The 19,644-nt window shown below is 41.0% G+C and overlaps 3 non-coding genes across 3 annotated transcripts; all 3 read left to right on the forward strand.

The window, feature by feature from the left end:
- The first annotated feature begins 4,103 nt into the window (after positions 1–4,103).
- On the forward strand, positions 4,104–4,227 carry LOC112759254 (5S ribosomal RNA). Its single transcript, XR_003180033.1, has one exon. It is a non-coding gene; the product is annotated as a 5S ribosomal RNA (ribosomal RNA).
- Positions 4,228–4,409: 182 nt separating this feature from the next.
- LOC112759241 (5S ribosomal RNA) lies at positions 4,410–4,533 on the forward strand. Its single transcript, XR_003180020.1, has one exon. It is a non-coding gene; the product is annotated as a 5S ribosomal RNA (ribosomal RNA).
- Positions 4,534–4,713: 180 nt separating this feature from the next.
- On the forward strand, positions 4,714–4,832 carry LOC112759919 (5S ribosomal RNA). Its single transcript, XR_003180382.1, has one exon. It is a non-coding gene; the product is annotated as a 5S ribosomal RNA (ribosomal RNA).
- The last annotated feature ends 14,812 nt before the right edge of the window (positions 4,833–19,644 follow it).

The following is a 19,644-nucleotide window of genomic DNA, read 5'->3' on the forward strand; positions in this document are numbered from 1 at the left end:
AATCAGCTGGGAGAAGAAATTTTCCCACTTTTATCAGCACATTCTCTACAACTCCAAGTGCTTGCTGAATGGATTTATCAGCCATTTGAAGAAGTATTCATATGGATTTCAGCTCGACAATTTGGAGTTTCCTCATTAGAGACAAATGCATCAAATTTATGCTTGCACCAAGATCACAGAATGACTTCTCAATTGTTATGTTTCCTATGGTGCAAGGTATATAAAAACTCCCAGGATCATCTTTCTTCTCTGGCAACTCTCTTTGGAGAATAGCACTACATTCCATTGTCATCTCAATAATTTGTCCTTCTTTTAGGGACTTTTTCTTTGTCAGCACTTCCTTCATAAATTTGGCATACATTGGCATCTGTTCAAGTGCTTCTAAGAAAGGAATATTGATGCTGAGTGTCTTGAATATGTCCAGGAACTTTGAGTATTGCTTATCCTCATTCTCTTTTTTGAACCTCTGAGGGTATGGAAGTTTGGGGATATATGGCTTCACCCCTTCCTTCTTCTCTTGTAGCTGTGGCTTAAGGATATTCTTGTCTCTCTTTGAGCTTTTTGCATTCTTGGTCTTTCTATCCTTTTCTCTTCTCTCTTCTGTCTCTTCTTGTGGAACTTCTCTGTTGTGTTCTTCCTGATTGATGACTTCTTTCCCTCCAGTCTTCTCACTTCCCACTATGATTGCCTTGCACTCCTCCCACTTTGTAGCCTTTCTTTTGTCCCTTGGGTGGTCTTGAGTGGCACTAGGGGATGCATTTGATTTCTTCTCACCCATCTCTGCAATTCGTTTAGCCATTTGTTCCATATGCCTCTCAAGATTTCTGATTAAAGCTTCTTGGTTTTTAATTGAAGCTTCTTGGTTTTTACTTGTTATGGCTTGATCCTTCCGTGCTGCTTCCTGATCTTGTCTTGCCATCTCTTGATTTTTCATGAGTTTCTCCATCATTATCTCTAAACTAGAGATTCTTTGGGAGTCTGGATTTGGTTGTGGTTGTGTAAAATGAGATGGTTGTTGCTGGAAGTTGTTTGAACTATTTGTGGGATTATTTTGTGGGTGGAATATGGATGTGGAAGGTGGATGATGGTTATTTTGGTGTTTTCTATATGGATTATGCATTATGTTTTGCTGGTTGTTGTTCTGGTTGTTTCTTGAGTTGTTTTGGTTTGAATTCCTTTGCCATGGTTGTTGGTTTTGAGTGTGGTTATCTCCCCATCTGAGATTTGGATGGTTCTTACAGGATGGATTGTAGGTGTCACCATAAACCTCATTTTGGCCTGAACCTTGGTTGTGCACATATTGAGGTTGTTCCTGCTGCTGATCTTCTTAGTTTTCTTCATTTTGCCCCCATGTGGTTGATGGTTGGCTTGTATTCACTGCTGCAACTTGCAAGCTATCAATCTTTTTAGCCATCTGCTCAAATTGTTGCTGGATTTGCTGCTGCATTATCTTGTTTTGAGCTAGGATGGTGTCTACTCCTTCCAACTCTAGCACTCCTTTCCTTTGTGATGGCTGGCGTTGTCTCTGATGAGCAAAGAAATATTGATTGTTTGCCACCATATCAATGAGGTTTTGGGCCTCTTCAGCTGTCTTCATGAGTTGCATTGAGCCTCCTGCTGAATAGTCAAGTGCCTCTTGAGCTTTCATTGTCAGTCCTTCATAGAAATTTTGGAGTTTATCCCATCATTAAACATCTCAGGAGGGCACTTCCTGATTAGAGCCTTGTATCTCTCCCATGCCTCATAGAGAGGTTCAGCATCCATCTGTGTGAATATTTGTACTTCGGTCTTCAATCTAATAATCCTCTGAGGCGGGTAAAATTCAGCAAGGAATTTGCTCACTAGATCTTCCCAATTGTTGATGCTATCTCTTAGAAATGACTCCAACCATTGACTGGCTTTGTCTTTGAGGGAAAATGGAAATAGCAGCAATCTGTAACTGTCAGGATGCACAGCATTGGTCTTCACCGTGTTACATATCCTCAGGAAGGTGGATAGGTGCTGGTTTGGATCTTCCAAGGGGCCTCCTCCATAAGAACAGTTGTTCTGCACCAAGGTGATGAGTTGGGACTTCAATTCAAAGTTATTTGCATCGACATTTGGGGTAAGGATGCTACTCCCACAATCCCTTAGATTAGCAAATGTATATGAGGCAAATACTCTCCTTTGGGGCTGACCATTGTCGTTGGCCACTCCCACTTGTGAATTTGTTGGATTTTTCTCCATTTCTTGGTTCTCTTCTTAACTTCCAAAGTGTTTCAGGATCAAAAGGTATGGATTCATCGCTTCTTCCTCCTGACATAAACACAGAACCAGTAACCAAAATTAAGCACTCTATTGCTAGAGTGAAGTTAGTGTTAACTTAAGCAAAAATTCAAACAGTTAGTATGCTTAGTAAAAAGAAAAAAAAAAGTGCTTCATCTAGACCACCACCTCACTTAATCATTGTCAACCTAATCAATCCCCGGCAACGGCTCCAAAAACTTGATGTGTGGAAAACGATCCAACACAAAACTCACCGGCAAGTGTACCGGGTCGCATCAAGTAATAGTAACTCACATGAGTGAGGTCGATCCCACAGGGATTGAAGGATTGAGCAATTTTAGTTTAGTGGTTGATTTAGTTAAGCGAATCAAGTGTTGGTTGAGAGGTTTGTAATTGACAGAAGTTAAATTGCTTGAAATGTAAAGGGAGAGGGGTAATTGCTGTAAATTAAAGAGCAAAGGAAGTAAAAGTGATGAATCTTAGAGTGCAAGTAATATAAATTGCAGAAACTTAAATTGCAAGAAATGTAAATGACTGAATCTTAAAGTGCAAGAAATGTAAATTGCTTGAATTATAAAAGGAATTGGGAATTGGGATTGCAGAATTTAAACGAGAACAAGTGAATTGTAATAAACAGAAGAGTAAAGGAGTAATTGAATTGAAATAGATCTAAACAGAAAAGTAGAAATGCTTGAAAAAAAAAACAGAAAGTGAGCAATGCTTAATTTGCAGCAATTTAAAAGTGGTTGAAGATCTCAGGAGTGGAAGAGACTAGATAACAAGTCTAGATCTCAAATCCTTCCTTGATCCAACAGGAACAATTGCAAAAGAAATAAAGGAAATTAAATTGCAGAAGAGTAGAAGACTGAAGCAGTAAATAGAAACTGAAATTCAATTATGTAGAAGATTAAAACAAGATCTCAAGGTGAGATTGAAATAGAAGTTCTTCAATTCTTCACCCAAGATCCAAAGCAAGAAAAGTAAAGAGTGCTCAAGCAAGAACAAGGAAGAAGAGAGATCAATTCTCCTTCCCAATTCTCTAAGATCTCAATTCAAAAGTAAAAGCTCAAAATGAAAAATGAAAGCTAAAAGAAAAATTCAAAGTAAAGTCTAGAGGTCCTAACTAAATCAAACTAGCTTCTATTTATACACTTTCTATTCTTAGATTTTAGAATTTGGATGGGCTTTCAAATTTGGTGAAGAAATAAATTAAATTGGATTTTGGTGAATTTTGGCCCAAGTGCACCTCCCAGGGGCAAGCTCAGTTGGAAAACCAAACTGAGCGCCCAACTTGCCATGCTTCTTTAATTTTTGGTGCGCCAGCCTCCCTTGGACATGTTGCGTGACACTAGAGCTCAGTTGGAATTTTGAACTGAGCTCTTCATGTCCTGGCCGTGTCATGGGGTGCACAAGGCTCCTTGGTGTGTCAAAGTTGTGCGCCAAAGTGAGGGGAGATGGGGGAGAGTAGTGCTCAGTTGGGAAAACCAACTGAGCTCCCCATGCAGTGCCTTGCTCTTGTCTTCAAGGTCCCAGGTTCAACTCTTGGTGGAGGCAAATGGAGATAATTTCCCTGGAAGAGTGGAGAGTAAGGAGTGCTTCTACAAGAAAGCTCCAGGTTCGAGCCTTGGGTGAGCCCTTTTGGCTTATTTTCTTTGCACAAGGAAAAACGCTCTTCCCTTGTTCTCCATGGAGCTCCCAGGTTCGAATCCTTGCCAAAGCCTTTTGGCCTATTTTCATTGCAAGGCAATATGACTTGTCATCACCCTGCAGGGATTCGCAACTCGACTTACCCTACGTCGCGAGACATGCTTATGATAATTGTGTGCGCATACTTTAATAGGTGCAATCATACCAGCACTAATGCACCGGATCCCATCAGAACTTCGCAGTTAAGCATGCATGGGCGAGAGTAGTACTAGGATGGGTGACCTGACCTCTTGGGAAGTCCTCGTGTTGCACCTCTTTTTTTTTTATGTCGTGCTTACCCTCGTTCTTTAAACGACGCTATCTTGAATAGTTTAGCTAAAGCGAGACTCAATGACCTAATTTTCGGCAAGCTCTTACGGGCCCCACAGGGATTCGCAGCTCGACTTACCCTACGTCGCGAGACATGCTTATGATAATTGTGTGCGCATAACTTTAATAGGTGCGATCATACCAGCACTAATGCACCGGATCCCATCAGAACTCCACAGTTAAGTGTGCTTGGGCGAGAGTAGTCCTAGGATGGGTGACCTGACCTCCTGGGAAGTCCTCGTGTTGCACCTTTTTTTTTTTTACGTCGTGCTTACCCTCGTTCTTTAAACGACGCTATCTTGAATAGTTTAGCTAAAGCGAGCCTCAATGACATGATTTTTGGCAAGCTCACACGGGCCCGCAGGGCTTCGCAGCTCGACTTACCCTACGTCGCGAGACATGCTTATGATAATTATGTGCGCAAACTTTAATAGGTGCGATCATACCAGCACTAATGCACCGGATCCCATCAGAACTCCGCAGTTAAGGGTGCTTGGGAGAGAGTAGTACTAGGATGGGTGACCTCCTGGGAAGTCCTCGTGTTGCACCTCTTTTTTTTATTTTTTTTTACATCGTAGTTACCCTCGTTCTTTAAACGACGCTATCTTGAATAGTTTAGCTAAAGCGAGCCTCAATGACCTGATTTTTGGCAAGCTCGCACGGGCCCACAGGGATTCGAAGCTCGACTTACCCTACGTCGCGAGACATGCTTATGATAATTGTGTGCGCATACTTTAATAGGTGCGATCATACCAGCACATATTACGGGTGGCAAAGCGGGCCGGCCCGCCCCAACCCCCCCTCCCCGCCTAGGCCCGCCCTATAAACGGGTCGGGTTGGCCCCCCCGCCAACTAAAATGGGTTTAAAATGCTAGCCCGCCCCGTTTTATGGCGGATTGGCGGGTCGGCGGGCTAGCCCGCTTGACTTTTTTTTTTGTAAAATAAAATTCATTAAAATTAACTAAAAATTAATAATTAAAAAATCAAATACAAATAAAAAATAGTCAAATTATAATATAATTTTTTTACTATCTTTTTTAATTTTTAACTTCAATAAAATTGTTCAAAATAATATTTGTCAATAGAACTATCTTTATTTTAAAAAACAAGTCACATAATTCGAACAAATATACGAAATTGTAAAATAAAATAAATAAAGTTAATAACTAAAAGAAGAATAAAAACAAAAACAAAAAAAGTGTTTGAAAATTCTATAATTATTAATTTTATAATAGTAATCACTCTTTTATTTAATAAAAAAAGAAAAATAAAAATCTTCGGCCCGGCGGACAGACTCGCCCCGCCCCGCCAAAACCCGCCAATTTAGCGGTGTGAGTTTGGTGGATTTTTTTAATTTGGCGGGCTCCAAATCCTAACCCGACCCGCCCTTTTTAACGGGTTTAGCAGATCGGCCCGACGGGTTCAACCCATTTTGCCACCCCTAGTACGCATGGTTCCGCAGAATTCCCATCGTGCGTACGCATGACATTTGTTGCGTATGCATCCTTGCACGAAGTCACTGTTGTGCGTACGCACGCATCATTGTGCGTATGCACCTTTGCTGCAGCTTCCAAACTCCATTTCCTTCATGATTTCTCCCCTTTTGGATGCTCTTTCTTCACTTCTTCAACCCAAACTTGCCTTAAAAACCTGAAATCACTTAACAAATACATCAAGGCACCAAATAGGATTAAAGTAAATTAAAATTGACTAAATTAAGCACAAAAGAGCATGTTTTCACTTTCAAGTGCAATTTAGGAAGAAATCTCAAAAGAATGCTATTTAGATGAATAAATGTGGGTTTATGTGATAAAATTCACTCAAATCAAACCAAAATATATCGTAAAATATGGACTCATCACCTTCCTCAGAAACTGCAAAGACCTCCTAACACTCTTGCCAGAGACACAGAGTTGAATCCAAGAGAAGAGTGTCTGACCCTCATTAGTACCAAGGAGACTGAGCCTAAGATGGTTCACAGTGTTGAAGAACTAAATGAATAAGAGACTCAAGAAGAGGCTGGAAGTACATTGTTGCATGCCCCTCTTATGGGAAGAAAGCCTGAAGTCCCACACCTTCAGATGCCCCAAAAGGAGACCAAGGACGAGCACTACTCACAATCCTTGGAAGGCTCTAAAAAGATGCAAATCAATATTCCTTTTGCTAAGATTTTGGAGCAATGGTCCCTCTCTGCTGGAAGAAACCTCTCTAATGCTGAGAGAGGTGAATTGGTGCTGAGGTTACAGAAGGATTACATGATTATCAAGGTCCTGAAACCTCCACTACCCCCTGATAAAGGAGGTACTTCCATAGAGAGTACAATACTGAAGCCTCCTCCTTTGATGAAAACTCATACAATTTCTCCAGACACCAAACTTAAGTTTGGTGTTGGGCAGTCACCACCCACCAAGGAGGAAGGTCCCAAGAGGAAGATGCATAGGGGATGGAGAAACAATACAACCCCTACCCTAACAAGCAAGAAGAATCAAGCTCATCACACTAAAAGAAGGCTTGTTACGAGGAATTCAAATCTGAGGGCACAAATCTGCCCCTCATTTCCCATGGAGTCATTTCTGTTAACCAACTAGAAGAAGAGGAAGAAAGTCAACAATCAAGTGTCAAGCTAATGACATTAAAAAAGCGCTTGTTGGGATTATGTGCAGCACTTAGAACAAAACCAAGGAGGAATATTTCAGTTTATTTTTATAGTTGTTTCCTTTGCTTTTTAATATTTGTGATTATGTGCAGCACTTAGAACAGGACCAAGGGCATTGAAAGATGAAAAAGTAGAACACCCTGGGGAGATTCCCTTGCTGGTGTTGAACGCCAGACAAGGAGAAAGACCTGGCGTTGAACGCCACACTGGGAGAAGTGTGGGCGTTCAATGACAAACCCCATTTGTAGGGTTTATCTTGTATTGATTTTTGGGGATTTTATCACCTTTTACCCATATTTATTCAAGAAATAGCATGGTTTTGTATATTCTCCTTTAATTGTGCTTGAATGTGAAAACATGCTTTTTAGGACTCAAAATAGCTAAATTTAATTCACCTTGATTCTATTAGATGCCTTGATATGTTTGTTAAGTGATTTAAGGTTTAGGAGGCAAAGATTGGATCAAGGGAATGAAGAAAGAAAGCATGAAAAGTTGGAGAACTCATGAAGAAATGAAAGAACCGGAAAGCTGTCAAGCCGACCTCTTTGCACTTAAACGACCATAACTTGAGCTACAGAGGTCCAATTGATGCGGTTCCAGTTGGGTTGGAAAGCTAACATCCGGGGCTTCAAAACGATATAAGATTTGCCATAGTTGCATCGCGCATAGGGGCGCGCACGCGCACGGTACGCGGACGCGCTGATGGTGGCACATGACCCACTTAATGCAAACGTGGCCAGCGATTTTAGAAGCCTTGTGGGCCCAATCCAACTCATTTCTGATGCTATTTAAGCCAAGGATTGAAAGGGAATCAACATACTTTACATACTTTTCATACTTTACTTTTACTTTTAATCATTAGTCATAGCTTAGTTTTAGAAGTAGTTAGAGTTAGAGAGAGAAGCTCTCTCTTCTCTCTAGAATTAGGATTAGGAATTAGGGTTAGATTAGGATCTCATAGTTCTAGGTTTAATTCAAGTCTCCTTCTACTTCTACCTTTAATTGATGATTGCTACACTTTGGTTCTTCTCTCTATCCCTATTCTCTTGTTGTAATTTCTCTTATTTTGTTTCTAGGTTTTGTAATCATGATACTCTTGTTCTCTTTATTTTCTTTTAATAATGCAATTTGAGGTAATTCATGATAATTGTGATTTCCTTGATTGTTGTTGTTAATTCTTTACATTCAATTGTAGTTAGAATTCATTCTTGTTGTGATTGACTATACTTTTCTTTTGTGCCTTCCAAGTGTTTGATTAAATGCTTGGAAGAATTTTAGACTAGAATTTTATGTTCTTGGCTTGAGAAGGTAACTTAGGATTTCTTGAGTCACTAGTGTCCAATTGATTGATAGTTGATAGCCATTAACTCTAGCCTTCATTAATCCAATTAGTGGAAAGCTAGGACTTATGGACTAGGATTGATATAACTCACTTGACTTTCCTTTGTTAATCGATTTAAGGATGACTAAGTGGGATTAATCCTTGCAACTACCATACTTGTGGCTAGTGATAATGATGAAGACCCTTGACAACCAAACCTTGCCAAGACCATTTTGTGAATAAAGTTTTCCTACCATTTACTATTCACATTCCTCATCCAAAACCCCAAAATAAACAAGTCCATAACCAATAACAAGAACACTACCCTGCAAGTCCTTTGAGAGACGACCCGAGGTTTAAATACTTCGGTTTATAGATTTTAGGGGTTTGTACTTGTGACAAACAAATTTTTGCATGAAAGGATTATTGTTGGTTTAGAGACTATACTTCAACGAGATTTCATTTGTGAAATTCTAAACCGTCAAAAATCCGTTCATCATTCAACGCCCAAGATGGAGTGAAAACCTGGCATTGAACGCCAGGAAGGGAGTCCCTCCTGGGCATTCAACGCCCAATATGGAGCAAGAAGCTGGCGTTGAACCCCAGCCAGGGAGTAGAGGCTGGGGGTTCAACGCCCCAAAGGAGGCAGAGACCTGGCGTTGAACACCAGGAAGGAGGCCCCCAATGGGCGTCCAATACCCCATGAGAAACATGAAGCTACTGTTGAACGCTAGCTAGGAGCAGGAGCTGGGCGTTCAACTCCCACAAGGGGGGAGGGAATTCGAATTCTTCCCTTTTTGTTCTTATTTACTCGAGGACGAGCAAAGTTCTTAACTTTGGTGTTGCAAAAGCTTTGCTTTTTGACTTCTACCATCCCTAAGTATAGCACCAAAGACTGGTGAAACCTCAAGGAAGAGGAAAGGAAAGGTACTTGCCTCCACTTCCCTCACTTCATTTGTCACCTATGCAATTCAGCTGGAATTGTCATAGAAGAGGACAAGCCCATCACTAAAAGAAGGATGGAGCATGTTAGAGAGTCGGCACAAGGACCATAAAAAGAGCATATGGAGCCACCTCAATAGGAAATCACTGAGATGCATCAGGAGATGTATTTTCCTCCTTGAAATTTTTTGGATCAACTGAACACCTCTCTGGGAGAGTGGAGTTAAAACGTGGATCAGCTAAGGTTAGACCACCAAGACCAATCCACCATCCTCCATGAGATAAAAGATGATCAAAGAACCATGAGGGAGGAGCAACAGAGGCAAGGACGAGACATAGAGGAGCTTCAATGCTCTATTGGATCCACTAGAGGGAGTAGCAGCCACCGTCACTAAGGTGGTCCAGTTCCCTTAAATCACCTTGCTTATATTATTTTTCTATTTTCCAGATGTTTGTCTAATTGTCTGTTTCTAGTACAAGATCATCTTTATTTATGTCTTAAGGCTATGAAATATTCTATGCATCTCTCACCTTGCTTAAAAGAGAGTTTAATTGAAAAAGAATAGGGTGATACATGAATTTCGAGTTATATAATAGTAATAGTTCAATTATTTTGATGTGGTGGCATTGGTTTTACTCTCTGAATGCATGAAATAAACAGTGCATATTTGATGTTGGAGTTAAGAATGTTAGCTCTTGAAAGAATGATGAAAAAGGAGAAGTATTATTGGTAATCTAAAAAATCCAAATATTGATTCTTGAAGCAAGAAAAAGCAGCAGAAAGAAAGAAAGAAATTGTGAAAAAAATTAAAAAAAAAAAAATTGGAAAAAAAAGAAAAAAATGAGAAAAAGAAAAAGCCAATAGCTCTTAAAACCAAAAGGCAAGAGCAAGGGTCCAAGGCTTTGAGCATCAATGGTTAGGAGGCCTAAAAGAAATAAAATCTTGGCCTAAATAGTTCAAATGAGCTGCTCCCCTAATAATACGGTTGTGGTGTGAAGGTATCAAGTGAAAAGCTTGAGACTTAGCAGTTAAAGTCGTGATCCAAAGCAAGAAGAGTGCGCTTAAGAACTCTAGACACCACTGGCTGGGGATTCTAGCAAAGCTGAATCGCTATCCAAAAGGTTCACCCAGTTAAGTGTCTGTGGCGTTTATGTATCCGGTGGTAATATGGGAAAACAAAGTGCTTAGGGTCACGGCCAAGACTGAAAAGAAGTTGTGTTCAAGAATAAAAAAGAACTGAACTAGGAGAGTGGTGCACTAATTCCCACACTTCGTAAAGCTGAACCAGCAAGTGCACTGGGTCATCCAAGTAATACTTGAGCGAGTCAGGTTCGATCCCACGAGGATTGTGGTTTAAAGCAAGCTATGGTTATCTTGTAGATCTTAGTCAGGCAGATAGAAGAGTTATTGGATTTGTTTAAATGCATAAAAGAAAATAAAGAGAACTTAACTCAAAAGTTGTGTAAACTGTGATAAGAAGATGGTTAAGGCTTGGAGATGCTTTGTTCTTCTGAATTAATCCGGTCTTACTGTCTTCTTCAACTGTGAGTGATTTTTTCTATGGCAGGTTGTATGTGATCAATGCCGTTTGAGAGGTCGTCAATGCTCCTCCAGATCTGAACATGAGGTTAGTGTGGATCCATTCTCATTGAGGGTGAAGCTCTTGCAGTTCATTCTCCTTAGTGATCCTACTCAAAATACCACAGACAAGGTCGAATCTTCTGGATCAAAGAATGCTACGCCTTTGGGTTCTAGCCTCTACCACAAAGACTCTAATCTTCTCCTCTGGGGTAGCTGGCTGGCGTTGAACACCAGTTTTGGGCCTTTGGTGCACGAAATTGTGATCTCTGGTAATGGCGCCACAAACCTAATACGCACGTTCATAATCTCAATTCTTTTTCAAAACTCTGCACAACTAACCAGCAAGTGCACTGGGTCGTCCAAGTAATAAACCTTTGAGTAAGGGTCGATCCCATAGAGATTGTTGGCTTGAAGCTAGCCATGGTCATCCTTGTAAATCTCAGTCAGGCAGATTCAAATGGTTATGAGATTTTGATGATTAAAATATAATTAAAACATAAAATAGGATAGAGATACTTATGCAATTCAGTGGTAGGAATTTCAGATAAGTGTATGGAGATGCTTTGTTCTTTCTGAATCTCTGCTTTCCTATTGTCTTCATCCAATCATTCATACTCCTTTACATGGCAAGCTGTATATTGGGCTTCACCATTGTCAATGGCTACTTCCCGTCCTCTCAGTGAAAATGGTCCAAATGCGCTGTCACCGTACGGCTAATCATCTGTCGGTTCTCACTCATGTTGGAATAGGATCCATTGATCCTTTTGCATCTGTCACTACGCCCGACACTCGCGAGTTTGAAGCTCGTCATAGTCATTCCTTCCCAGATCCTACTCGGAATACCACAGACAAGGTTTAGACTTTCCGGATCTCAGGAATGGCCGCCAATAATTCTAGCTTATACCACTGGTGCACGAAATTGTGATCATCAACAATGGCGCCAAAGACTTGGAGCTCTCAAACGTGAATCACACTTTGTCATAATTCTGCACAACTAACCAGCAAGTGCACTGGGTCGTTGGTGCACAAATTGTGAATCACACTTTTCACAACTCGTACCACTAACCAGCAAGTGCACTGGGTCGTCCAAGTAATACCTTACGTGAGTAAGGGTCGAATCCCACGGAGATTGTTGGTTTGAAGCAATCTATAGTTATCTTGTAAATCTTAGTCAGGAAGTCAATTATGTTTATCATTTGAATTGCGAATAACCAAGAGAGCATAAATTAAAGGTTACTTGTTGTGCAGTAATGGAGAATATGTTGGAGTTTTGGAGATGCTTTGTCTTCTGAATCTTTGCTTTCCTCTGTCTTCTGATTCACGCACGCACGTCCTCCTATGGCAAGCTGTGTGTTGGTGGATCACCGTTGTCAATGGCTACCTTCCATCCTTCCAGTGAAAACTACGCTCACGCGCTCTGTCACAGCACGGCTAATCACCGGTTGGTTCTCAATCCGGTTGGAATAGGATTTACTATCCTTTTGCGTCTGTCACTAACGCCCAGCCTTCAGGAGTTTGAAGCTCGTCGCAGTCGTTCAATCCTTGAATCCTACTCGGAATACCACAGACAAGGTTTAGACTTTCCGGATTCTCATGAATGCCGCCATCAGTTCTAGCTTATACCACGGAGATTCTGATTAAGAGATCTCAGAGATACTCATTCAATCGGATATAGAACGGAGGTGGTTGTCAGGCACACGTTCATGGTTTGAGGAAGGTGATGAATGTCACAGATCATCACCTTCATCACAGTTAAGCGCGAATGAACATCTTAGATAGGAACAAGCGTGTTTGAATGGAAAACAGAAATACTTGCATTAATTCATCGAGACACAGCAGAGCTCCTCACCCCCAACAATGGGGTTTAGAGACTCATGCCGTCAGAGAATACAAGGGTTTGATCTAAAAATGTCATGCGATATAAAATAAGTCTCTAAAAGTTGTTTAAATACTAAACTAGTAGCCTAGGGTTACAAAATATGAGTAGACTATGATGGATGATGCAGAGATCCACTTCTGGGGCCCACTTGGTGTGTGCTGGGCTGAGACTTAAGCAATTCACGTGCAGAGGCCATTTGTGGAGTTGAACGCCAGTTTTTATGCCAGTTTGGGCGTTCAACTCCAGCTTTTGATCCTTTTCTGGCGCTGGACGCCAGAATTGGGCAGAGAACTGGCGTTGAACGCCAGTTTACGTCATCTATCCTTGTGCAAAGTATGGACTATTATATATTGCTGGAAAGCCCTGGATGTCTACCTTCCAATGCAATTAAAAGCATGCCATTTCGAGTTCTGTAGCTCCAGAAAATCCGCTTTGAGTGCAGGGAGGTCAGAATCCAACAGCATCAGCAGTCCTTTTTCAGCCTGAATCAGATTTTTGCTCAGCTCCTTCAATTTCAGCCAGAAAAATACCTGAAATTACAGAAAAACACACAACTCATAGTAAAGTCCAGAAATATGAATTTTTCCTAAAAACTAATGGAAATAAACTAAAAACTAACTAAAACATACTCAAAACTATATGAAATTAACCCCAAAAAGCGTATAAAATATCCACTCATCACAACACCAAACTTAAACTGTTGCTTGTCCTCAAGCAACTTAGACAAATAAAATAGAAGACTAATAAGTTGAGAAGCAATAATATCTCAGAGTTTTTGAGTGAAGCTCAGATTCTAATTAGATGAGCGGGACTAGTAGCTCTTTGCTTCTGAAAAGTTTTGGCATCTCACTTTATCCATTGGAGCTCAGAGTGATTGGCATCTATAGGAATTTAGAATTCAGATAGTGTTATTGAGTATCCTATTTCAGTATGATGATTCTTGAACACAGCTATTTTATGAGTCTTGGCCGTGGCCCTAAGCACTTTGTTTTCCAATGTTACCATCGGATACATAAATGCCACAGACACATAATTGGGTGAACCTTTTAGATTGTGACTCAGCTTTGCTAAAGTCCCCAATTAGAGGTGTCCAGAGTTCTTAAGCACACTCTTCTTTTTGCTTTGGACCTTGACTTTAACCGTTCAGTCTCAAGTTTTCACTTGACACCTTCACGCCACAAGCACATGGTTAGGGACAGCTTGGTTTAGCTGCTTAGACCAGGATTTTATTCCTTTAGGCCCTCCTATCCACTGATGCTCAAAGCCTTGGGATCCTTTTTATTTGCCCTTGCCTTTTGGTTTTAAGAGTTTTTGGCTTTTTCTGCTTGCTTTTTTTTTTTCTGCAAGCTTTATTCTTTGCTGCTTTTTCTTGCTTCAAGAATCATTTTTATGATTTTTCAGATTATCAATAACATGTCTCATGTTCATCATTCTTTCAAGAGCCAACATATTTAACAGTCTTAAACAACAAATTCAAAAGACATATGCACTGTTCAAGCATTCATTCAGAAGATAGAAAGCATTGCCACCACATTTAACTAATTAGGATTTCTCTTATTAAAACTCGAAATTTTATTGCTTCTTATTCAAAAGATCTACTATTTTATTCATGTTTAATGATGATGAGAAAAATAAACTATAGCTTAATTGGAGATAAAATCAAATAGATACTAATTACTATTATATGATTTCTAAGGTAAACTTTTATAAGGACACTGTCACAGAGTTAAGGCAGAAATTGGAAATTAACAACCTTTATTCTGGGGGCACGGGGGTTCCTCTGATCCTTGGGGTGCTTGGTCCTACAAGAGAAGACTTTTGGCGCTTCAGTTCCCTTAAGTCACGCCCCTGCTCCTCTTGTTCTTTAAACATATAGGTCAGCATTTGACTGTGTTCCTTCTGTTCTTTTATTATTTGCTCCATAGCTTCCCGTATCTTGGTGACGGACGTCTCAAGATATTCCCAGTATTCAGCTTGAGGGATCTCTGGGAGGAATTCCTGTGCTCTCTTCTTGATGGGATCCTCCTGTGCTTGTTGTCTCTCCATTGAAGCTTTGGTGATTGACTTTTCAATTAGGATATATTCAGTTATTCCCATCCTTACTCCAGCGTCTTTGCAGAGTAGAGAAATCACGCTTGGATAAGCCAACCTGGCCTCTTTTGAATTTTTGTTAGCAATCTTGTAGAGTTCAGTGGAAATCAGCTGATGAACCTCTACTTCCTTCCCCATCATGATGCAATGAATCATCACTGCTCTTTTAACTGTGACTTCAGATCGGTTGCTAGTGGGCAACAGAGAACGCCCAATGAAGTCCAGCCATCCTCTGGCGGCTGGTTTGAGATCCTCTCTCTTGAGTTGATTTGGGACACCCTTTATGTTGGTGGTCCACCTGGCTCCAGGGATACATATGTCCTCTAGAATCTTATCCAGGTCAATGTCTGCTCTCATCATCCTCCTGTTGAAGGAGTCTGGATCGTCCTTCAGTTGAGGTAGCTTTAAGATCTCTCTGATCTTGTCAGGGGTGGTATGAACAATCTTCCCTCTGACCATGGTCCGAAATTCATAGAAGGCAGTTCCAGATAGTTTTTGCTTGTCAGTCTGCCACATATTAGCATAGAACTCCTGGACCATGTTCCTTCCTACTTTCGTTTCAGGATTAGCTAGGACTTCCCAGTTCCTGATTCGAATTTGCTCCTGGATCTCCGGATATTCATCTTCTTTCAGATCGAATCTAACTTCCGGGATCACTGATCTCAGACCCATTACTTTAAGATAATGGTCTGAATGTTCTTTAGATAAGAACTTCCCTTGATTCCAAAGTGGTTTTGGAACGCTCTCTTTCTTGCCTCTTGGAGTGGGTTGTTTTCCTTTGGGAGCCATGATCTTAGTGATCTCGGATAAAGACACCAAACTTAGAGGTTTGCTTGTCCTCAAGCAAAAGAAAAGAAAGGAGAGGGATAGAAGGAGAGCAAGGTGCAATTGTTGATGGAGGAGGGGGGAGGCCGAACCCAAATTTAAAGGGATGGGGGGGTGGGTTTTCGAAAAATTGGAAAAGATAAGATAAAAAGATTGAGTTGAAAAAGATAAGATAGAAGATATAGTTTAATTTTGAAAAGATATGATAGATTTTTGAAAAAGATAAATCAGAATTTTGAAAAAGATAATATGGAGATTTGAAAAAGATATGGATTAGTTGAAAAGATTTTTTTTGAGTGAAAAAGATAGATTTGTTTTCAGAAAAAATTTGAAAAGAGTTGGATTGAATTTGCAAAGATGCCTGGTGTTTATGGATTAAAATACATTTGATATATTTATTTATTTTTTTTTTGTGGTAGGGTTTTTAGAAATTATGGAATTTAGAAATCAGGGTTCTTGACATGTTTATGTAAAAATCATGCATTGAAGCATAAAATTTGAAATTAAAATGGAAATACGTGTGGGAAAAATTGAATCTGGCTCCTCCCTGCCTTCCTGGCGTTTGAACGCCCAAACACTGCCTGTTTTGGGCGTTCAGCGCCCAATTGCTGCTCTCCTGGGCATTCAACGCTCAGCTGCTGCCATTACTGGCGTTCAACGCCCAGTGGGTGCCCCTTTCTGGCGTTGAACGCCCAGCTGCTATCATCACTGGCGTTCAGCGCCCAGTGGATGCCCATTTTGGGCGTTGAACGCCCAAAATGCTCTTTTACTGGTGTTTTCTTGCCAGTGAGATCTTTTTCTCTGTTTTGTGTGCCGAGGTCTTCTGTAAATGATTATTTACCCTGTTGTCAATGAACTCTATATAAACAAATAAAAATAAAAATAGAAATAGGGCAAAAATGCTCAGAGGATTGTTGCCCCATGGCTGGGTTGCCTCCCAGCAAGCGCTTCTTTATTGTCTTTAGCTGGACCTTGCTGAGCTTTTAATCTAGCTTCAGCCTTGAGCATTCTTGCTCAATGTTGCCTTCAAGATAATGCTTGATTCTCTGTCCATTGACAATGAACTTCTTATCAGAATCAATATCTTGAAGCTCCACATAACCATATGGTGACACACTTGTAATCACGTATGGTCCCCTCCACCGGGATTTCAGTTTCCCGGGGAATAGCCTGAGTCTAGAGTTAAACAACAGGACCTTCTGTCCTGGTTCAAAGATTCTAGATGACAACTTTTTGTCATGCCACTTCTTTGATTTTTCTTTATAAAGCTTGGCATTTTCGAAAGCTGTGAATCTGAATTCCTCTAGCTCATTTAGCTGGAGCAATCGTTTTTCTCCTGCTAGTTTGGCATCAAGGTTTAGGAATCTGGTTGCCCAGTAGGCCTTATGTTCCAGTTCCACGGGCAGGTGACATGCCTTACCATACACGAGTTGGTATGGAGAGGTCCCTATAGGGGTCTTGAATGCTGTCCTGTAAGCCCACAGAGCATCATCCAAGCTCCGTGCCCAATCCTTTCTACGGGTATTTACTGTCCGTTCCAGGATTCTCTTTAATTCTCTATTAGAGACTTCAGCTTGCCCATTGGTTTGTGGATGATATGGAGTGGCCACCTTGTGGCGAATTCCATACCGAACCATGACAGAGTAAAGCTGTTTATTGCAGAAGTGAGTGCCTCCATCACTGATTAGTACTCTAGGGACACCAAATCTGCTAAAGATATGTTTCTGGAGGAATTTCAGCACTGTCTTAGTATCATTGGTGGGTGTGGCAATGGCCTCAACCCATTTTGATACATAATCAACTGCCACCAGAATATAAGTGTTTGAATATGATGGTGGGAAGGGTCCCATGAAGTCAATTCCCCATACGTCAAACAACTCAATCTCTAAGATTTCTTGTTGAGGCATGGCGTAACCATGAGGCAGATTACCAGCTCTTTGGCAACTGTCACAATTACGTACAAACTCTCAGGAATCTTTATAGAGTGTGGGCCAATAGAAGCCACATTGGAGGACCTTGGTGGCGGTTCGCTCACCTCCGAAATGGCCTCCATATTGAGATCCGTGGCAATGCCACAGGATCCTCTGTGCTTCTTCTCTAGGCACACACCTACGGATAATTCCGTCTGCACATCTCTTAAAGAGATAAGGTTCATCCCACAAGTAATACTTTGCATCAGTAATTAATTTCTTCTTTTGTATCCTGTTGTACTCCTTGGGTATGAACCTTGCAGCTTTATAGTTTGCAATATCGGCAAACCATGGTGCTTCCTGAATGGCGAATAAATGCTCATCAGGAAACGTCTCAGAGATCTCAAGAGAAGGGAGGGACGTCCCTTCCACTGGCTCTATCCGGGACAGATGATCAGCCACTTGGTTCTCTGTCCCTTTTTTGTCTCTTATTTCTATATCAAACTCTTGCAGAAGCAATACCCATCTGATGAGCGTGGGTTTTGAATCCTGCTTTGTGAGTAGATATTTAAGAGCAGCATGGTCAGTATACACAATCACTTTTGATCCTACTAAGTATGATCTGAACTTGTCAATGGCGTAAACCACTGCAAGTAGTTCTTTTTCTGTGGTTGTGTAATTTTTCTGGGCATCATTTAGAACGCGACTGGCATAATAAATGACATGCAGAAGCTTGTCATGCCTTTGTCCCAATACTGCACCAATGGCATGATCACTGGCATCACACATTAGCTCAAATGGTAGTGTCCAGTCTGGTGCAGAAACGACTGGTGCTGTGACCAGCTTAGCTTTCAGCATTTCAAACGCCTGCAGGCACTCTGTGTCAAACACAAATGGCGTGTCAGTAGCTAGCAGATTGCTTAGAGGTTTTGCGATTTTTGAAAAATCCTTTATAAACCTCCTATAGAATCCTGCATGCCCCAGAAAGCTTCTGATTGCCTTAACATTGGCAGGTGGTGGTAATTTTTCAATTACCTCTATTTTTGCTTGATCCACCTCTATTCCCTTGTTTGAGATTTTATGCCCAAGAACAATTCCTTCAGTCACCATGAAGTGACACTTTTCCCAGTTTAAAACTAGGTTGGTTTCTTGGCATCTTTTCAAAACAAGTTTCAGGTGATCAAGACAGGAGCTGAATGAGTCTCCATATACTGAGAAGTCATCCATGAAGACTTCCAGAAAATTTTCCACCATGTTAGAGAAAATAGAGAGCATGCATCTCTGGAAGGTTGCAGGCGCATTACATAGCCCAAATGGCATCCTTCTATAAGCAAACACTCCGGATGGACATGTGAATGCTATTTTCTCTTGATCCTGGAGATCTACTGCAATCTGGTTATAGCCTGAGTAGCCATCCAAAAAGCAGTAATAATCATGACCTGCTAGTCTTTCTAGCATCTGGTCTATGAATGGTAAAGGAAAATGATCCTTTCTGGTGGCTGTATTGAGCCTTCTGTAGTCAATACACATGCGCCTCCCTGTAACTGTTCTTGTAGGAATCAGTTCATTTTTTTCATTATGAATCACTGTCATGCCTCCCTTTTTTGGGACGACTTGAACAGGGCTCACCCAGGGGCTATCAGAAATAGGATAAATAATCCCAGCCTCCAGTAATTTGGTGACCTCTTTCTGCACCACTTCCTTCATGGCTGGATTTAGCCGCCTCTGTGGTTGAACCACTGGTTTGGCATTATCCTCCAATAGGATTTTGTGCATGCATCTAGCTGGGCTTATACCCTTAAGGTCACCTATGGACCACCCAAGAGCTGTCTTGTGTGTCCTTAGCACATGAATAAGTGCTTCCTCTTCCTGTGAATTTAAAGCAGAGCTTATGATCACTGGAAAAGTGTCACCTTCTCCCAGAAATGCATATTTCAAGGATGGTGGTAGTGGCTTGAGCTCGGTTTTAGGAGGTTTTTCCTCTTTCAGAAGAGAGTTCAGAGGCTCTTTCATGTCCCCTGAATCCTCCAAATTAGGCTGAACATCTTTAAAGATGTCTTCCAACTCTGATTCGAGACTATCAGCCATGTTGATCTCTTCTACCAAAGAGTCAATAAGATCAACTTTCATGCAGTCTGTTGATGTGTCTGGATGCTG

The sequence above is a fragment of the Arachis hypogaea genome, chromosome 16, assembly GCF_003086295.3.
Source record: "Arachis hypogaea cultivar Tifrunner chromosome 16, arahy.Tifrunner.gnm2.J5K5, whole genome shotgun sequence".
In the NCBI taxonomy this organism is placed as follows: domain Eukaryota; kingdom Viridiplantae; phylum Streptophyta; class Magnoliopsida; order Fabales; family Fabaceae; genus Arachis; species Arachis hypogaea.